Below are 21,304 nucleotides of genomic sequence, written 5' to 3' on the forward strand. Positions count from 1 at the left end.
ATAGGAAGTCATGCCAGTCACCATGGATGTAATACTGCAATATATCATCTGGAATTATGCTTTTTATATATAGAAATGACAATTACTTCTTGTGCAACCCACATGCATGGTGCAGCACGGACCTTTCACAGGGGCTGACCATTCATAAGCCTATCTACCTGTCTGTTTATCTGTCTAATACATATTGGATCAGCCCAATATCAGTGATTACAACTGTTTTTGTCCATTGACCTTATTAACTGCTGTACTTTCCCATTCACTAATCTTGTTATATAAGTGAGATACATTAAACAGGTTTTAAAAACAAGTCCCACCTCAACTTGCAGTTATAGTCTTGCATGTGTTTATCATTACAACAAGCACAGAAAAAAAAAAATCACTTTTAATAAACCGAACAATCAAAATGTATTTAAAATAGACCTGAAAATTCATCTTTCTATAATTGCAGTTCCTGACACAGTGGGGCCATATGTATCTCAGCTGTCGTTTTCCAGTTTTCATATTTCTTTCCCTACTGTAGATTTTCAATATTTAAGTTTCTTGAGTGTGAGAAATATCCCATTTATTCCATTTGCTAATCAAAAAAAATCCTTTACCATCTTTCAGCCCCCCCCCCCCAATTTCAACCCCTTTATATTTTCCATTATAGTTTTAACATCTTGAATTTCAGGGTTTTCTTGCGGTTTCCATTTCCTTGTAATCCCCCTTTTGGCTACTATTAGCAACAATGATAATAATTTATTTTGTTTTGTTTTGTTTTGTTTCCTGATCTAATAGACATGTTAGCAGCTGTTGAACCCTCATTTTGAAATCACTCGGTTCATTACAATTCCAAAATATACATTCTTAAGTGCCCCTTTTCCCTTAATTTTATCTCCAACACAAGCCATCGTTTTTCTTTTTTTATTTAATTTATAAGATAAATTGATTTAACAGTAGTAGAGTTTTGGAATAAAAAATAGTGCTCTCCTCTAATCTCTCACCAATAAATAAAAACACACTCCACCTGTCTGTCAAACATGTTTTGAATCCTTGCTGAGGTGTAAAAATGCTTGTGCATGCATATCCCATCCAAATATTCTAAATTCCCCAGTTTCTGTGACCTTCCTAACTATTAAACATACTTATTTTGGAAGACAACTGCCTTTATAATGTAATGTCCCATTCCCACCTAACTTATTATCACGCTTCATTCCGAGTTTAATTAGTTTTCTATAAGATCTGTTTACAAGTCTTTTCCTGATTGCCTGTTAGGTCCTAGCATCCACTGTGTACTTTACTATCTTTGGCAATCCTTTATTCAGGCTCTAGTGCTTCATTTCCTTCTTTAATTCTAATACTAGCCACATATAGGTAAGCCTGTCCTGTTCCTGTAAATCAAACTGTCGGGTTACCTCCTGCCAGTCTCTTATTCTAGTCCCTATTAATGTTTGTTCCCAGAATTTGGGAGTTTTGTTTTTCTTTTTCCATTCAGAGGCAGCACTATCTCTCTGTTAGATATTCCATATCCCTACTTCATAACCAATTGGAATGTATGTAGTTTCTCCAATTTATTACGCTTTTATTATTTATTGTTTTATAACAGTTCATATGATCTCATTAGCATAGTAGTTTTTTTTCCCTGTTCAGTCATTTTTCATATTTCTTTTGATTCCTCTCTATCCCTTTTCCATCTTTCTTCAATGTCATTCTTTTCCGTTTTGGTATATATGCAGTATCTTGAACTAAGTAAAGTAATCTTATTTGTGAATCCGTATAATATTATTTCAGGACCAGCACTCCTAATTCCTTTATTCCAGTTAGAAAAAGTTTGTCCCGCTTCACTTTTCCTTTTCTGTCCCCCTGAAAAAATCCTTTTAACTGTATGTTTATTTCTGATCATTGTTGATCTGTATGTTTGTAAAAGTACAATTGTTTGCTATGCATGAGACCACTGCACTAAGAGCATTTTGATAGTTTGTAACTTACTATTCACATCCATTGTTATTATCTTTTAATCCCACTTGTTCCCATATAACTTTTGTTTTATGTATACCCACATATCCCTAGCAGTCTGTTCTGTATGTTGCTTCAGCCATATTCCAAAACATTTAATTTTATTATGTCTGCATTGGAAAGAGAATTGTTACACTAGGTCATACATGGAGGTAATTTATGATTATTTGTCCTAGTCTTGGTTTCATTGACTTTATATCCTGCTAATTTGTTGAAATTCCCCAGTATTTGAAATAATTGTTTAATATACCCTCTGGGTCTGTAATATATAGAATAACATTATCTGAAAATAAGGTTATTGTGTCCACGTTGCCTGCCCATATATTATTTTATGTTAACATTCTGATTTCTATGGCCAAATGCTCTAGATATGTAGCAAACTTTAATGGAAAGAATGGGCAATTTAATCTTTACGTTTGCTCCTTTATAAATTTAATAATCAAAGCAGTCCATCCTGAAGGGAATCCTATTGCTTCTAACGTTCTTAATAAGAATCTCCAACTTACCCTGTCAAATGCATTTGCTGCAACTAATCATATAAGCATTATTGTTTGTTTATTCATTTCTGCATCCTTTTGTAGCATTGAAGTTCTATTAATTTTATATTTTATCAAAGGTTTGTTTATATTCTATAAACCCACATCACTCTAAGTCTATTATCTTTCCTAATATATTTGCAAGTTTACTCTTCAAAATTTTCATGAACACCTTACAGTCACGGTTTAAAACTGATATAGGTCTGTAAGAATCTGGATCTGTGGAATCTTTTCCTTCTATGACTATAATAGTCATTACAAGCTGGGACTTCACCTCCATTCAAAGTAATATTGAACAGTTTTGTCCAACTTTGTTCTATATCCTTTGCCTTTCTTCTCCAAGCTTCAATTGGCATCCCACCTAACCCTGAATTTTTCCCTACAATCTGATTTTTCATATATTTTTGAATTTCATCTAGATTTTTTCCTTCATTTGGTTAACTCTACTTCTCCTGATATTTTGAGTATAGAAAGCTGTTTTAAATATTGTCACAAATCTTTTATTTCTAACTCCAATTCACTTTGATATAAAGCTCTGTAATAATCCCTCATTACACAGAGAATCCTTTTTGGATCACTTTCCATTATACTTGATCTGAGGTCCCTTATTTTAGTAATCCTGTCTACCTTCTGTTGTCTCAGTATTTGTGCCAGCATCTTAGTTGATTTGGGTCTGTTTTTAAAAAAAAAGTTATTTTAAAGCTTTAACCATGTAATGTGAAGTTGTTAAATCTTGCTGTTTATTCTCACTGATGGTTTGGAGCCGATCCTCGGCTCCGACATGGCCAATAGCAAAGCTCAAGACCAAGCCCCTTATCCCACAACGCACTGCTGGAATTACCTCAGATCTAGTTTGCCATGGCAAGAGAGATCTCTGTGATTCAGCTAGCTCGGACCATTTGTGGGAAAAATAACAGCAAGTTTTATAAAAAAAACTTTCCTTTTTGTTACTAAGATAGCTGTGTGTTAGTATTAGGTCATTTCATAATATAATCTATAGTTTAATTAGTTTTAAATAGTTTTAAATAGTTAGTGCCCTGTTGGCTTCTTGGTTTATGTGGGCCTTTAGCCCTATTTACTCTTATTAGTCTTTCTGATAGTCAGGGTTTTTCTCTGTGGGCCTCTTTAGCCCTATATTTGTAATCTATAATTATATTGTTATAGACAGTGCCCGGTTTGGGCTTAGTTGTTTTGTTGGTCTTTACAAGTCAGTAAGGACTTTACTGTCTTACTTTTTGCAGTTTACTGTTTGTTTTATTTAACTATGTCGGATGAAAAGGAGAAATCACATCCTAAATCGGGATTCAAAAAATGCCCAGATTGTGGACAGAAAATGTCCGTCACTGACGGACACATTCAGTGTGTCTACTGTCTGGGGGCCAAACACCTCCAAGACACTTGCAGCATTTGCCATTCTTTTTCTTCGAGAGTCCTCTTGGAGAGAAGGAGGAAGCTAATAGACAGGGGATTACTACAGCAATCTTTTTCTGAGGTGTTGAGTAGCCATGAGGGTACTAGCACATCCTCCAAATCCTCAAAATCCAGATCTTCAGACAAAGTGACAAAAAAGGCAAAAATTTCAGAAGGAAGGTCATCGGTTCCACTGACCTCGGAACCGAGTGTACCTTTGAGTCGGAGCCAGCTCTCAGTATTGGAGCCGGTCTCTGAAGTTCCTTCTTCCTCTCTGCTCCAGCCAGCACCTTTGGTGCATTCAGCTAAGTCCTCAGTCAGCCTTTCAGATTTGGACATGGATTGGCTAGTGCAGAAGCTTTTACAGGCACCAGGACTTACCAAATTGTTGTTGGCCCTACCAGCTCGTCGGTGCCGAAGACCATGGAACCAGATTTGTCTACTCCTCCTCCGAGCCGTACTGGTCTGTCGGAGCAGAAGGAAATTGAACCGATGGTTGTCGAACCCTTGGAGTCGATACCCGCACAGGTGTTATCGGCTCCATCTACTCGGATGTCCTCGGCACCTTCCGAGTACTTTAGGAGCCAATGCTCTCCCATCGGGTCCGGGGAGGATAGTCGAACTGATTTGTCGGTGCCGACTCTTCCTCTCAGGGCTTTGACTCTGATGAGCTCGGCTCCTACCTCGGGCTCGGAGCCCAGGGTTTTGGTGTAGGAGGATCAGACGGTACTCGCGGGCCAGTCCACTCCTTCTCGTCGGAGCCATGGTGCCTTTGATGCTGCGAGGAGAGTTTTGTCTCCCAAGACAACGTCAGCATCAGTTCAGACTTCCCTCTCCCTTCAAGCTCCTGTGTCTGCTTCTTCATCTATTGGTCCCTCTAAGCGTAGAGACCCCGAGCCTCAAGTACCCCCACAGGGTATCCCCTGCTCTTCTGAGACCTCCCCAGATCCCCCCACTGAGGAGGTGCCCAGGAAGAGACTGTGCAAGAGGAGGCACTTAGACTCCCCACAGGAGTCTTTGACATCTGATACGGACTTAGATGAGTCAGAAGGGTCCCCTTGATCCCCCTCTGAGAATATCTCCTTTGCAGAGATACTAGAGATCCTTAGTCAGGGGGACGATTGACATTCCAAGACCCCGACTGAGGATGAGTCCATGCTCTTGAAGGCTTTTGGGTCTCAACCTTCCACTTCTTGGGTGTCTCCACCTTACGACGAGCTCATGGAACTGATTTCTCGTAAGGCGTGGGAGTCACCGGAGGCCATGGAACCTGTTCCTCATAAGCCCAATAAATTCATGTTTGCCCCAGTGGACAAGCTATTTTTGACAAAGGGAGTGCCTGTTGATGCATGGTGGTAGCTGCAGCCACCAAAAAGGAAGTATCTGAGACATCCACCTCTATCCATCTCCCTAACAGAGATTCTAGGGTCATGGATAGATATGGGAAGCGCATGTTTAGTTCAGCGACTTTTTCTCTGCGATCACTGAACTACTTAACCCACTTTACGAGACTACAAAGAGATCTCCTGAAAGAGCTAGGAGATACTCTCCAGGGTACGGTAGCTGCAGAGGTGGCCAACAAAGTCAACACCCAGCTCGCTACTCTAAACTTAGTGGTAAACTCATCCATGCGTCTCATATCCTATGCAGCTGATGGTTCGAGTAGAGCCACTAGTTCGGGCATTGCTCTTTGAAGACAAGCCTGGATGCGTCTCTGTTCCTTTGTGGAACCCTTTAAGCCTTCCTTTATTAATACCCCATTTGATGGCTCATCACTGTTTGGGCCAAAAGTAAAGGAAACTTTAACCAGGTGTGAGCAGGAAGGCAAGACCTTATCTGCCGTTGGAGTCCATTTTTCTACCCCTACTCGGCCCTACCCCAAGGGCCCTAGGGGAGGGAAAATGTTGTCCCAAAAAGGACAGGGAGCCTTTCAGGACACACGTGGAGAAACCCCCTCCAGAGGCAGAGGAGGGGGTTATAACGGAAGACGCCGCCCCCGTGGCAGAGGGGGTCCACAGCAACAGTGTGACAGGGGTCAGTTCTCTGGTCAACCCTACCAGCGCCCCTGAAAGGGGGCCCGACTGTTCGGCTCAGGAGGCAGTCAGGGGTTGCTTGTCTTTGTACCCCAGAAGCCTGACTAAACATAACATCAGATACTTGGGTACAAAGCATCATTTCCAGAGGATATTTCATACTGTTTTCTTCCCCTCCCATTCCTGTAAAGAGAATCCCAGATGTTCCACCCAATCTCAGGGAACAAGCAATCGTAGAGGTCCACAGATTGCTAGAAAAAAAGAGTCATCCAACCAGTCCCAGCAGACCAAGTTGGATTCGGAACTTACTCAAGATTCCTTTTGGTACCAAAGAAAACAGGGGACTGGAGACCTATCTTGGACCTCAGCAGACTCAACCAGTTCATAAAGAAAGAGAAGTTCCAAATGGTCACGCTTCAGTCCATTCTTCCCTTCCTAGGGAAAGGCGATTGGATGTGCTCCATAGATCTCAAGGACGCATACTGTCACATAAAGATGAACAGACGCTCCTAAGATCATCTGCATTTCCGTCTGGGAGCCAATCATTACCAGTTTCGAGCCCTGCCCTTTGGTCTCACTACAGCCCCCAGAGTGTTCACCAAATGCATGGCAGTGGTCACGGCTCACCTGAGACGTCTAGGATTCCAGGTGTTTCCATACCTAGACGATTGGCTCCTCACCACTACCACCAGGCATCATTTGACTCAGGCAACACAATACACTCTGACACTCTGCCATCAATTAGGCATTACAATCAACTTCGAAAAGTCTGCCTTATCGCCATTGCAGCATACCGTTTTTATAGGAGCAGAGTTAAATATCTCAACTACCACTCTACATCTCCCTGTCGAAAGAGTCTCACTTCTCCGCCAAAACGTCAGCTCACTGGTGTCAAAGAACAAAGCTACAGCAGCAGAGGTATTGAAGGTGCTAGGTTTGATGGCGGCAGCAATTCTGGCTATACCACTCACAAGGATGCATATGCGAATTCTTCAATGGCTCCTCTTTGCTCAGTGGTCGTACCAGAAACTAGCGATGCACCACATGATTCTCATCATGGATTCTTGCAAGAGAGACCTTCGGTGGTGGTTGATGTCTCTTCATGTCACAATTGGAAGACCCTTTGTTCTCCCTCCCCCAGTAGCCACTTTGACCACGGACGCTTCCCTGATAGGGTGGGGGGGGGGATGCATTTTCAGGGAAAGACTGCCCAAGGCACATGGAAAGATCAAGAATCACATCTGCACATCAATGTTCTAGAGTTGAGAGCGGTACTTCTGGCGTTGCAGTACTTTCAGGACTCTCTCCCTCTAGGAACTATTGCAATTCAGATGGACAACATGTCAGTAGTCTGGTACTTGAACAAGCAAGGTGGAACCAAGTCCTACTCCCTTTGTCGAGAAGCCCTCAGGGTCTGGCAATGGGCTGTGTCATCCCAGTGTTTCTGTTAGCAATGCACATCCCGGGGAAATCCAACATGATAGCGGACAAGCTAAGCAGGGCAATATTGCTCCCTCACTAGTGGTCTCTTAAACAACAAGTTGCGGATTTGATTTTCTGCAAATGGGGCCAGCCTTGTGACCTTTTTGCCAGCCACATCAATTCAAAATGCAGAAACTACTTTGCCCTAAAACCACCTCCCGATCATACCCCGAGAGATGCACTTTTACACGATTGGCCCCCGGGTCTCCTTTATGCATTTCCACCCTTCCCGTTGATACCCAGATTTTTACAAAAAGCAAAATCGCTGGGAAGGAATGTTATACTCATAGCCCCCTACCGGCCTCGACAGATTTGGTTTCCGTTTCTCCACCATCATCTGTTGGAAGATCCATGGATCCTGGACTGAGTTCCAGACCTTCTGGGGACCTTCATCCTTCACTGCAGTCCTTCATCCTTCACTGCAGTCCCTGAAACTGACTGCTTGGCTAATCCACTTCCCCTAACTGCCAGGCTTCATTCAATTTCAGAAGATACCAGACAAATATGTTGTTGTGTCTTTCGGCTTTTATTGGTTATGGGTCGCCACAGCGGAACTCCGGTCCGCTAATGATTGGTAGTTGATTTTTACGTGCCGAGTTACCAGCCCTGATGCACAACCCCATTCACGCATGTCTCCACGCAGACAGGGGCTTGGTCTTGAGCTACTGGCAAACCTTGAGCTTTGCTATCGGCCGTGTCGGAGCCGAAGATCTACTCCGAACCCATCAGTGAAAATAAAGTCGAGATAAGCAACTCACATGGATCATTATGTTAAGTACATAACTTTTTTTTCACCATTGTGTTCAAGGGATTACTGTAAATTCTTTTTTGCTTTCTGAATTTGTACTTTCACACACTCATTCACCTCTCTTGTGTTGTCTTTGTAATTGTTTGAGTTTTTGTAGTCCCTCTTGCAATTTATTCTTACTTTTATCCCAAATTCCGTTTACTTTAGTAACTACCAAAAATTGTAATTCTGATTTATATTCATACAATCATTTGCTAAACTAACATTTACCTCCTTTAACCTTTCCAGTTAAACCAACATCATTTGATTCAAACACTCATTAAACACTTTTCTTTTTTAAAGAAAAGTATGTACGAAAATGCCAGTGTTTCTCCCAGTGTCTCCTAGGTTTACTTTTTTTTAGCATTATCTGAACTGGTATGTAAGTAAACAAAACTAGTGGATCATATTTAAACTTCCCACCCATCCTTGATGTTCCTTAATTATGTAGCCTCTATCCAGTCTAGCCCAGCCTAGCTGGTAATTACTATAGTAATACATAGATTGTTCTGTTGTAGTTCTAGCCACATATTGAAATTCAAATGTGTTCATATATTTTGAAGGAATATTCACTGTCTTTGGAATTTGTATGTCCTGGGACCTCCTGCCATGTCTCCTTTATCATATATCATATTCCAATCTCTTGCTGTGACAATATGAGTCCCTAGTGGAGAACTAAAACCTCTCCCATTATAGTCTTTATATTTTTTATATTTGCTATGGGGGGGCTACGTAAAACAATGCTAGTATTAATTTGGTACTGACCTGGTTACCTTTTATGAATCTAAACCTGGTTTGCTGATCCTTTCTCTCTTCTCCTATTATTATTATTACTCTTGACCCTCTTTTTATCAGTATTGCCATCCCCACCACCTTCTTTCTCCTTCCATGCCTGTATAATAGCCTATTCACCTACTTTCTTTTAGAAACTGTTCATGTACCATAAAGGAAAGTTCTGTTTCTTGTGACATTATCTGTGCATCTATTTTTGAATTCTAAGCCATGATATTATATTTTTTCTTGTTATTTACTAGGCCATTAACTTTCCAACTTAAAAATATTCTAGCCTTTATGTCGTCTCACATATCATGATTAGAAGTTGTATAGATTTCCTTTTGTTTAGATTCATCTCAGAATGTATGTTATTTTCCCCAAGATGTCCTTGCTTCACATACTTATTCCTGTTTCTTTGAGGTATTTATACAACATATAAACAACATTGTCAACACCCTCACTAGCCCTAAACAACATCATATTTTAAGTGCATTATTTTGTTCATTAACTAACAGCTTGCAGTAGGGTTGCCACCTTTGGTTGTGATAAAAACTGGACCAAGGCCTAGCACCTTCCATAATACTGTCTGTCTCCCCAGTCACTTCCCATCCATTTTGTCCCATTTGAGATCCCTTTTTTCTACCAATTTACTGTGATTTTCTATAAAAAAGCATAGTAAAGTCACAGATTTAACAAACTCCAATAGTCTGTTTCTTTTTTAAACAGAATACCGGAGTTTGTACAGTATTTTCTGGACTACAGGACAATCAGTTTGATTTCTGGATAGTCCAGAAAAAAAAATGGATAGATGGCAATGCTAGCTTTTACACCTGAAATACCATGGGCTACAAGGTTTGGTGTCCATTTCCATCTCTGGCTTATTACAGTTCTGTTGAATTTTCTGTAAGTGAATTATTTTGATCTTTAGCTAAAACAATTTTGTTAAAACTAGCTAAGTAGGCCTCAACAGTAATACAGCTTGAGTGAGGCAGTGGTTTTGCTTTACAAGCTTTTATGTCTGGTTTTAAATGGTTTGCTACAGATCTGTTTTACTGATTGGATTGCTCTGTCCTGCCCTTTGTTTCTTAATTCTATATATCACTGGACCATGGATTTGTTGACGTTTCTGATAATCGATGTTCAGATAATCGACTCTCTACTGTACTAAGTATCTGTACACAAAATAGTAAGCAACTATATTGTACTTAATATTCAGTTTGCATCTTTTTTAAAGCGTTTTGTTGCAAGTGATGTTGCTTTATTTTGTTCTTTAACAAAGTAGCTTGCAGACCTGGAATAAGGTGGCTACAAAGTTTAGTGTCTGATACCTTAATGGTTTGCTACAGCTCTGGTGATTTTTTTACCACCAACCATCTCGCCCATTCCCTATTGTGATTTTAAAAGCCAGAGTCTAAAGAAATCTGAACATCAGAGTCCTTCCCCGTCTTCTTTTATTCCCATTGTCAGTTATGGAAACTCACCTTAGAACTAAAAAATCTTTTTTTCCCTATGTCTTGGTTTCTAAGCTATTTAACATATAAAAATCATTCTCAGTTCTTTTTATAGAATTTTAATGTGTTTTTTTCCACAAATGTCTTCCCATGGGGCTTAACATATTAACTTGATCTTGTTTTTCTTCAACCCTTTCTCTTTCTCATAATCCTTTTCTCATCTGCTTTATAGGAGTCATGCTAAACATAAGGAAGTAGTGGTGTATTCCCATGCCATTGGCGTATAATGGGATCAGTGTCAACCACTGTCATCTTATACACCTTATGTAACAGGGCTGCTTCTTATTTTATTCTGGAATGACCCTCATTTATATTCATCTCATAATCTCTTTTACATTATAATAAGGAGTTATATCCAGCTGCAGTCAAAAAAGTAACTTAATTTCAGTTCTTTGTTCAAGGTGCCATTTTGTAGTCCAAGAAGATTTCATAGAGTCCCACACATACACTATTCCTGAGGCGTCAAAACTGTCACTGCAATAAGAAGTATTTGCAGTGTCATGTGTAAGTGACAGCTGCTGCTGGAAAGGGAGGGAATTGAATGTAATTATTTGCCCCAGTGCCTGCAGTGGGAAGATTTTTTTCCCCAAATGTTTTAGAAAATGCTTTATTAATTTCATTTGTTTTATAACAAATGTAATGTTCTTTTTTCCCCTTTGCTAAGGTAAGCCTACAACAAAATATGTCCAACATTCTATATCTTAACTTTGAATTACTATTTTTTTTCATGTGGCAGATGCCTTGTGGCATCCTCTCTCTTTATATATATATTTATATATACACACACACACACACACACACACACACACACACACACACACACACACACACACACACACACACACTCATAGTATGGCACATAGCTTATATGTGTTAAAGTAAATTCAGCTGTATATAATCACTTTTCCTTTATAGATAGGAAATGGTCATGCATTCCACCTATGTAAGGAATGATTCAAAGTAAATGGGAGATGTCTCTTTCCATAAATCTGTGTACCAGATACGTATCCCTCTCTAAAAGAATACCATAAGAAAGCATAAAAGATCGTATAAACAGTATCAGTACACCTAGTTAATAAGGTTGCCACCTGTCTCTCTTCCTGCAGAGCAGTCCTGATTTGGGTGGTTCTGTCACATGTGTGAGGGGTATGAAAATGATAAATGTGTTGATACTTTACAAGAAAAAATATGTTCTCATTTTTCTCAAAATGTCACATAAATCTTTAAAAATACATTTAAGTTATCTTAATATATAAAGTAGTATAAACAATGAACATTTAAAGGTTAGCATTTCAGTATTGTGATGCTGCTTATGTAAATTATTCAGTAGAGGTGACAACTGCCTTTGAAACCCTGACAGATAGAATTGCTTTGTTTCACTATGAAGGGGATGGCTACATTGGAAGCAGCTGTGAATCAGTGTAAGTTCTCTCTCTAATAAATACAGTGGAAAATTGTTTCACAGCTCTCAGTTTGTATATAGCAGCTGCTGAGCTCCTCATAGCAGCAGGAATAATTGCCTAAGATTGTCAGCAGCACCTGAAAGGGTAAAACTACTGATTTCTCTGTCTATCGCATGTCATGCAGGTGGAGACAAATCTGTGAAGTGTATGAGAAGTTAAGCTTAAATAAAAAGTGGATGAGTTTTCCCTTCCCTTGATTCCAAGGCAAGGAAATGAAAGTTTTATAAAGTACAAGCAAGTTTCTTGTACCTACGCAGTACAATTTCACCTCTAGACTTATACAAGATAAAGAATTGGAACTCCTCCATGTTCAGCTTCGTATAAACAAAATCCTTTATCACATCATATCTAATGACAGGATCCCCTGTATCTCCCCCCATGGTTCATACCGCCTACCTAACCAGTATGTTAAGCCAAATACCATTTGCCTAGGAGACTTCGGTTATACCATCATCAACTGGAAGACTTATACATTCTCAAAAATGTATTCCCAGAGATTTCTAGACATCAAAAATACAAACTCCCTAGACCAGTTGCTCCACAACCCAATTAGGGGGGAGATAAAATCCTGAACTCAGTCCTTACCAGTATAGAGCAACAGTGTTTCCTGCCTACTGTAACCTCCTCCCTGGTCAAATTGAACCACAGGTCAGTCACATTCACCTTAAGGCTGAAGCTAGAAGCATCCCCTGGTATCTTAGTATTCAGAAACTATGCAAAGGCTAATCTAGTAAAACTGAGTGATGACCTGAGTAAATTAAAAAAAAAAATTCCACCTGAACAATCCCACAGCTTATGTGAAGTCTTTTACTATCAAGGTCTATGCACATATAAATAGTTGCATAGATACATCTGTCCCCCACAGAAGTAAATACAATGCAAAATTCAAAATAAGCTGCTATGGTGGAACCCAGATCTAAACAGGCTGTATAACAAAAGGGCGGCACAGTGGTGCAGAGGTTAGCATTGTCAACTCACAGCAAGAGGTTCTTCTGTTCGATTCCTGGCTGGAGTGTTTTCTGTGTGGAGTCAGCATGTCCTCCGTGCATCTGTGTAGGTTTCCTCTGGGTTTCTCCCACATTCCAAAGGCATGCATCTGGAGCGTTTCTCCCCTGGCCTCTGCTGAAAATGGGCTCTGTCCCTGAAAAACAAATGTTAAATAAATATCTCAATGGACTCAAAAATGTATCTAACTCTTATGAGGCCAAAAGGGTTCTAGCTAAACTAAACAAGGAACTCCGAATCCTAATCTAATCACAAAATCCAGAATCAAAGTAAAGCTCGCTACCTAGGTGAAAGATAACCACAACACCTTCTTTGACTATGTTAGAAATCTCAGAAACAATAACCAGCACTGCACAGACCTAATGCTAAATGATAATACATAGCACTGCATAGATCTAATGCTAAATGATAACACATAACTCATACCCAGAGGACATTGCCTGTCTACTAGTGGACAATTTCAGCTCCAACTTCACCCCCCTCCAGTATTCTCAAATCAAATACCCACATCTACCTCTCATCATCATCAAATCTCCCAAAAACAAGTTCCCAAGGCACTATCTAAGGCCAAGAACATTGTGTCTGTGGATCCAGGTAACCTATCAGACTGCCTATTGGCAAGCCTGAAACATGACTTGTCAGATCCCTTGCAGAGATTATTCAGCATTAACCTTAAAGGAGAACTGCACCCACAGACTCAAAAAACATTTATTTCATCGTGGTTTGTTGTTTCCTACATTTTAACACCACTCTGGGATTATTTTTATACGTAATTTCTGAGTTTGGTCCACATAGGGGTCTGGCATCTTGAAGTAATTCTGATTGTTAAGTCTGCCTCTAGGTATCCCACAATGCAGTGCTCATCTGTAAAAAGTTACATGACGCAGGCCTTCTTTCTTCCTAAAGCTCCTGTCACTGCATTGATTTTACATGTGTACATTGCTGTCTTTCAGTCTGCGGTGGTGCAGCGGTAGCGTTGTTGCCTCACAGCAAGAGGTTCTCCCGTTCGATTCTTGGCTGGAGTGCGGGGAGTGCCTTCTGTGTGGAGTCTGCATGTCCTCCCCACGGTTGGGTGGGCATTCGAAAGACATGCGTAAATGGGCGTGCCTTCGTTGAAGGTTGAACGTCGAGCTGGCACCTCTGCATTCGTGAAAATCTACTGCCAATCATTAGCGGACCAGAGTTCCGCTGTGGCGACCCCTAACCGGGAAAAGCCAAAAGACAAACAACAACAACATTGCTGTCTTTCAATCAGTTAGCTTTAAGTAACATTTCATGCTGTTCCATGACTACTTAAAATACAAACAGTGCAAAAGCCACAGAACAAACTTTTACTCATAACTGCCCCCCACCAGCTATTTACTGCTGCTTCTTTTTAGAATGGCTAAACTGCAGTTTTTTTGGGAAGTCTGACTGAATTGTATTACTTTGACTCATCTCTCATCCCCTTTCACACCTAACTTCCCTAGCTGTCAAAGTGCTAAGGGGTAATTTGAGCTTTTACTTGCTGTGATTGACAGCTCTCAGCAGGAGACTTGACTCATGTACTGTTTCCTTGTACTAGCCTTTATTTTCTGTATGGATAGGGGAAGAACCAGGGAGCTGTGGCATCACAGCATAGGTGGGATTTTAGGACTGTCATGGTGATGTCAGTTTGGGGAGGTAACTGGCCAGAAAACTGCTTGTATTCAGTGGCCTTGATGACATCAGTGAATTGGAGACTTGTCCAGGGTAGGTTAAAAGTTTTTTGAAAGTGAAACCACCACGGTACAGTAAGGTATTCAATTTAAAATATTTTAAATGCTGTGTTGTTGTTATTCATAACAGGGACAATAAATAGGGAGAAAAAGGACAGAGAAGTTGAGCATTTAATAATAGAATCCTGTTGTCTTTTAAAACAGGCTTTATGTTGGATAAATGGAAGACATTCATTCCCCTTGCACAAATGTGGAGCTACAACAGACCCAAGTAATTGCAGCCCATAGGTCTGACCAGCCTTATCTGCAAGGTTATTGAAAGGACCAGTATGGGACTAATAAACAGGGATATATGTGACCTATAGACTTTTGACCCAACCCAATTCCGATTAATCAAGTGCAGGTCCTACCTTCTTAACCTGGTTGACTTAAAAAAATCACTGAGGAGGAAATGGGCAAATCAGTGCACACACTACCTATATGGGCTCTGCAAAGGCATTTAATACCACCCCACATTCAGGCATCTTAGATAAACTTTTCCAGCTAAATGCTAACCCCTATATTTATGTCTTGCTTCCCATAAACCATTTTTTCCATATGTTAAATAATAATTGGTACATTAGAATTTTTTTTTCATCTAATTGGAAGTATTCTGTATATTCACTCTTTATTTAAGACAATTAAATTAAGTATTTTTTGTCAAAAGCTAACAAAAATTGCCTAGACGTTTTGATATATAGAATATTCCAAGAAGTATTTTTACAACTTTACACTAAACATTTGGAGTATTTTTCATTTCCTTTGATTAGTTTGGTATGAATATAACCACATAAAATCATGTAGAGCAGATGGCATTTACTGCTCTTGTTTTTTTTTTAATAAGTTATTTTCGGGTTTATATCACATCATCAAACGTTTAATAGTTCGAATCACTTAACATCGAACCATTAAAATGTCAAAATGATGTGAATGAATGTTTTCAATGGGGACATTAAACATTAAAGGTGTAGGCAGGGAGACAAGCCCCCTGCACCCCTCCACTACTTAAATATACCAACTCTGAGATTGCCCTACAGTGTAGGAAATGGAAATCTTCCGTTTCCACACTGTAGTGCACTGAAGTGTGATCTCGGAAGTGGTATATTTAAGTAGCAGGGAGTGTGGGGGGTGCAGGAGGTCTTGCCCCCTTGCATGGAACAATTTGTTTTTGATTTGCACTTCACATGTTTTTTTTTTTCAATTTTGAAGTAGTACGGTTCGATCATTTACGTTCTATGTTATGTGATTCGAACTTGTAATACTTCGAAATTATGATATAAACCCGTTATTTTCTATTCTCTGTAAACATTATCATGGCTGAGATCTCTTTAGATTCTGCCTCAGTAAGAATAGTTCAAAACTGAAAAAAGAATTGCATTTGGTAGGAATATTGCTCAGTATATAGTAATTTTAAATGAACTTCATTATCATACCAGTAGGATACAGAATGATGTTAATAATAGGAGTTCTTATTCTCAGTCACTCTGTGTTTAATACATTGCAGAAATGCTTTTTATTTCCATTGGCAGAATTAGAGTATATACTTTATATGTAACCCTGTTTAAGACATTCTAACTATAATTAAACTAATATTATTATTTATGTAGGTGTTAATGATTTAAATAACTACAACCCCCCCCCCCCCATAAAAATGAAAATGTTTCTGTTTATTTTGCTGATCACAATAGGCATTGGCATTATCATAATCCTCAATGAGAGGAAAGATAATTTTCAATGTAAAATACTTTTTTCATCCATTCTTTAAGATTTACTTTATAAGACATCATATTTAAGTAGATAGTTAAGGCATTAGATGATGAATCTCTAATTGCATACATTCTTTATTCTGATCATTGCTGCAGTTGCCTTAGCTATATGGGTTGTATCCTGCATAGGATATAACAGCTGGCTGCTATATCCTATGCTGGATATAACCCATATAGCTAAGGCAACTGCAGCAGTGATCACTCAAATATCTGCTGTTACAGTAAGTTTATTTACACAACCATACTATACTCATGGCAGAAAAAGGAAAAAAAAAATAATCATTTTTTCTAAGTACAGGTTTCATTATACTGACCAGGAAGCAGAATGTGTGTCATTACTTTTGCATAATCCCCACCCCATTTACAACAAGTCCAAGATATATAAGAAGAGTAACTTAAGTTCAAGGAATTATATGTACTTGTTTTAAATGTAAGGAGAAGTAGTGACAAAATGTATGAAGTCCAGTGGATATTGAATCATGAAAAGGTTGATATGTTTTATCAATGATTATTGGATCTGATGTTGACTCTTCCATCCGTTCCTCAAAATATGGATTGTTGAATTCATCTCAGATCTGACTTTGGCCACTCACAGACTTTGAATCCAGTTATCAGTGCTCAGACTCCTCCCCTTACCCATAACCCTTTGCCTTGAGAGAGAGAGAGATACAACAGATCTTATTTGCCACTCAGTTGCTGCAGATGTTGGTACCCTATCTGATAATGATAGTTATAGCTGTAGTTCATAGGTCTAGTTAATACTTTTTGGGTTTTTAGTGTATGCATTACTGTATATCCTAGTGTAGTTATGTTTTTGTAGTTAAAGTGGTTTCTGCTTTGTTTTTGTTAAATAGTTTATTATTGAATTGGTTTTCTTCTCATAATGTCAGACAAACCTCCAGGTTTTAAAAAAAATTGCATGGTTTATGGCCACAAGACACCAAATCCAGATGCACATGCCAAATCTATTGCTTTGGAGCTGTCGACCTGGATGAACATTGTGGCATCTGTATGATCTTTGGACATAGAACTTTACTGGAGAGGAGGAACAAGTTGATGATTAAGAGGCTCCTCCCTGCCTCTGTGGGAGAAGTCACCCCACTCAGTCCTCTTCGTCTTCTTCTATTATTTCTCTTTTGGCTGTGATATTGGCTTCCAGTGTTGAAAAGAGTCATGAGAAAGCCAAGTAAAAAGAAAAAGAAACAATCAAAGGAACCAAAAAAAAAGGCCTCTTCAGGTTGCTCCCCTTCTTCCTCAACAGCAGCAAAGATTTCAAAGCCTTCAGATCTGACGTCAGAGCCTATTCTTATCAGATTCAGTATTCTCCATTACTGGAGCCACATTTTTATCTGGAGCCTGTATCACCCAGGCTGAGATCCCCATCCTTCAGCAGAGGCATCTACAGATCTCTAGACCTTCTTCTACTACTTTCTTCCTCCTCACCACTTGGCCCCCCAGAAGTCTTTCAGAAGCTGACATGGATAGGATAATAAGGAAGTTCCTCAAGATCCAAATCCTGCTGGGAGTCTCCTGGTGATCACTTCCAAGGACAGTGGAATGGTTTCCGCCCTTCATCACATTATCACTCCTTCCCCAATCTGTCCTTCAGAATCAGGGTTTTCGGATCCAAGTGTTCCCTGAGTATTTCCACATCGGATCTGAAGACATGGTCAGCTTAGATTCCAATGTTATTTTTGATCCAGTAAGCTCTGAGTGGCAAGGACCCAGATGGATCTCAGGGCTGAGGCATCAGCACTGGACCCAGGAGAGCAGTCTTGACTCTCAGATTTTCAGAACTGTCCTTTTCCCTTGGGGCTTCGGTGCTGGACAGTTTGGCCCCAACATCTGTTTTGGAGCCAACCCAAGTGGGATTTCAAGACCAGTCCTGTTTAGGAGCCTAGGCCTTTATAGGAAGAGTCTCTGGTCCTGTCTCAGGCTTGGCTTTGCTTTTGAAGTCTTTGAGAGAGAGCTGTCAAGTTTTACAGAGAAGACTTTTCTGTCAGGCTTGGATCCTTCCGTCCCCCACAGGGTTTCCCCGGGTCCTGATCCTGCTCTCTGTATTATGTCTTGACAGACAATTTCCAAAAGTCTGTCTACATTGAGGATCCCAAGTCAGTTCCTTAGTCCTCAGCAGAGAATCCCATAGGTGAGCTTCATTGTAAGCACTAGTGCAAAAGGAAGCACATTGACTCTCCGCAGGAGTTCCTAACTCAAGGTACTGACTTTGATGAGGGTAGGGGTCCCCAGATCCCCCTCTTGAGGCTGTTTCATTCAGCAAAATATTAGAACTTACTGAAACAGAAAGGGGGTGGTCCTTTCTAAGAAGAGTATTTCTTCTTGGGTAATCTCCCCTGCAGACAAGATATCAGTGACCTTTGCTCTCAGGGTGCTGAATTAACTGGCCCATCTTATGTGCTTCCAGAGAGATTTGACCAGGGAGCTGTCCAAATCTCTTTCATGCTTCATTTTTATCTGATGAGGATAGAAAGTCTTTTGAATTTCAGTTGGCTACTCTTCAGTCTGTGTCTAATGTCTTTTTGCACCTCATCTCCAGTGCCACCAAAGACACCTCTAGAGCTATGGGCACTCATGTAACTGTGAGTAGGCATGCTTAGATGCATCTGTGCAGTTTTGTTGAGCACTTTAAGATGTCCTTTGTCAGTGGTCCCTATGATGAATCAACGCTCTTTGGTGAAAAAGTTAAAGAAATGCTATCCTGATGTGAACAAGATGGTAAGACCCTATCTGCCATAGGGGTCTGGTTTTCTAACCCCAAAGAACTTTTTCCAGAAACCAAAAGGGGGGGTTGGTTCCAGATGTCTCAAGTGTTTGTACCTGACACACCTGAAGAGAGAACTCCTGAGGTGGGGGGGGGGGCTCTAATGGTGGATGTTACCCCATGGTAGAGATAGCCTGCAAAGCCAGGACTTTCTGAGGGGCATCTCTGATAGTCCCTATCAGCACTTCTGAATGTTTGTCTGACTGCTGCATTGTGGAGACAGTTAGGGGGGGCACTTGTCCCAGTACCCCATGACAAGGACATCCATCACTCAAGATGTTTGGGTGCAGAGGATCATAACCAGAAGCTACTCAATCCCCTTTCTATGTCCTCCACCAAGTTTAAAGAAACTTCCTGATATTCCATCCTCTCAAAGGGAAGCAGCAGCATTAGAAAGAGAAAAACTGGTAAGAAACTGAGTCATCCATGAGGTCTCACCAGACCAACAAAGATCCGGAGTTCACTCAAGATTCTTTTTAGTGCCAAAAAGAACAGGGACTTCATGAAACAAGCAAACAAAATTCCAGATGGTCACAGTACAGTCTATACTCTTGTTACTAAGGAAGAATGACTGGATGTCTCGATTGACTTCCAGACACTTACTACCATATAAAAATGGACAAATGCTCCAGGAGTTTCTTCACTGCCTGCTGGGAGCCAGTCATTTCCAGTTCAGAGTCCTAACCTTTGACTTCACCAAAGCCCACCAGGTATCCGCCAAATGCATGGCAGTGGTTGTAGCTCACCTCAGACTGCAGGGGTTCTGAGTATTCCCATACCTAGACAACTGTCTCATAACTGCCCCCCACCAGGAATCTTTTTCTCCAAGCCAGGGACTCCTTGCTGTAACTTTGCTCTACACTAGTTATCATGATGAATACAGCCAAGTCAAAGCTTCATCCAATAAAGACCTTGGAATTTATTGGAGCACTTTTGGATACAAAACTGCATATTCCAAGGTTTCCCTAAACCAGGATTTCCTGTATTCACAAACAAGACATTTAATTGTTCTTTCATGTCAGAAGCCACCAGCAAACCTGATTTTCTTCCCACTTTTTTTGGGAGGGATTCCCCTTCAGAGGCCAGTCTTCACATCAGCATTTTGGAGATGAAAGCAGTCTTGTGGGGTTGTAGGTCTTTCAGGAAGCTCAACCCTTAGATGTGATCTCAGTACAGATGGAGAATATTTTGATGGTGTGGTACATCAACAAGTAGGGAGGAACATGGTCCTATAGCTTGGTCAGAAGGCCATGCAAGTATGGCAGTGAAAGATGGCTTCTCATCACTTCCCAGGGAAATCCACTGTCCTAGGGGACAGGTTGAGCAGGTTCAACATTCTCCCTCATGAGTGGTCCGTCCATCCCACAGTGGCAGATTAGATTTTCGGCTGCTGGGGCCAGTCTTGCTGTGATATGTTTGCGTCTCCCTGCAACATCAAGTGCAGGAATTATTTTTTCTTATCTACCAGGAGGGGGAGTCACCGAAGGATACTCTAGTCCACACTTGTCCTCCCCTCCCCATGTCTCCTAGATGTTTTTCCTCTTGTAATTCTCAAACAAAAATTTCTTCAGAAGGCATTGGTGAGAAAGGTCACGGTAATCCTCATTGCTCCTTTTTGTCCCCTACAGGTGTGGTTTCCCCTTCCTCTGGTCTCATCTGGTTCACCCTCCCTGGGTGCTGGATCAGCTCCTAATCTTTTCTGTCTCACTCATCTGGGTTACTTCACCAAGATCTTCATGCCCTCACACTAACTGCATGGTTTCTCCATTTCCAGTGTTGGCTAGACAATCCAAGCTTTTGTCCCAAATTGTTTACATTTTGACCTCTTCACAAAGATCCTCTACCAGAAAGATCTATAAAAGCAAATAGAAGAAAATCTTTCTGTCTTCAAGCAAGAACATAGATCCTTTCTCAGCCCCTCTTCCAGGCATTCTGGACTTCCTGCCTTCTTTATTTTGTGATGGAGCCAGTTACTCTGCCATTAAAATACAACTTGTAGTCATTTCCAGGTTTCAGATTGGAGAAAA

The 21,304-nt window shown here is 40.4% G+C and overlaps 1 protein-coding gene across 2 annotated transcripts in view; it reads left to right on the top strand.

The window, feature by feature from the left end:
- The window catches only part of CLIP2 (CAP-Gly domain containing linker protein 2), a 1,185,433-nt gene that overhangs the window by 797,324 nt on the left and 366,805 nt on the right, over positions 1 to 21,304 (top strand). The gene's annotated exons all lie outside the window — the stretch shown is intronic.

This window comes from Protopterus annectens, chromosome 13.part0, assembly GCF_019279795.1.
Source record: "Protopterus annectens isolate FY-2018-M chromosome 13.part0, PAN1.0, whole genome shotgun sequence".
NCBI classification, from domain to species: Eukaryota; Metazoa; Chordata; order Ceratodontiformes; family Protopteridae; genus Protopterus; species Protopterus annectens.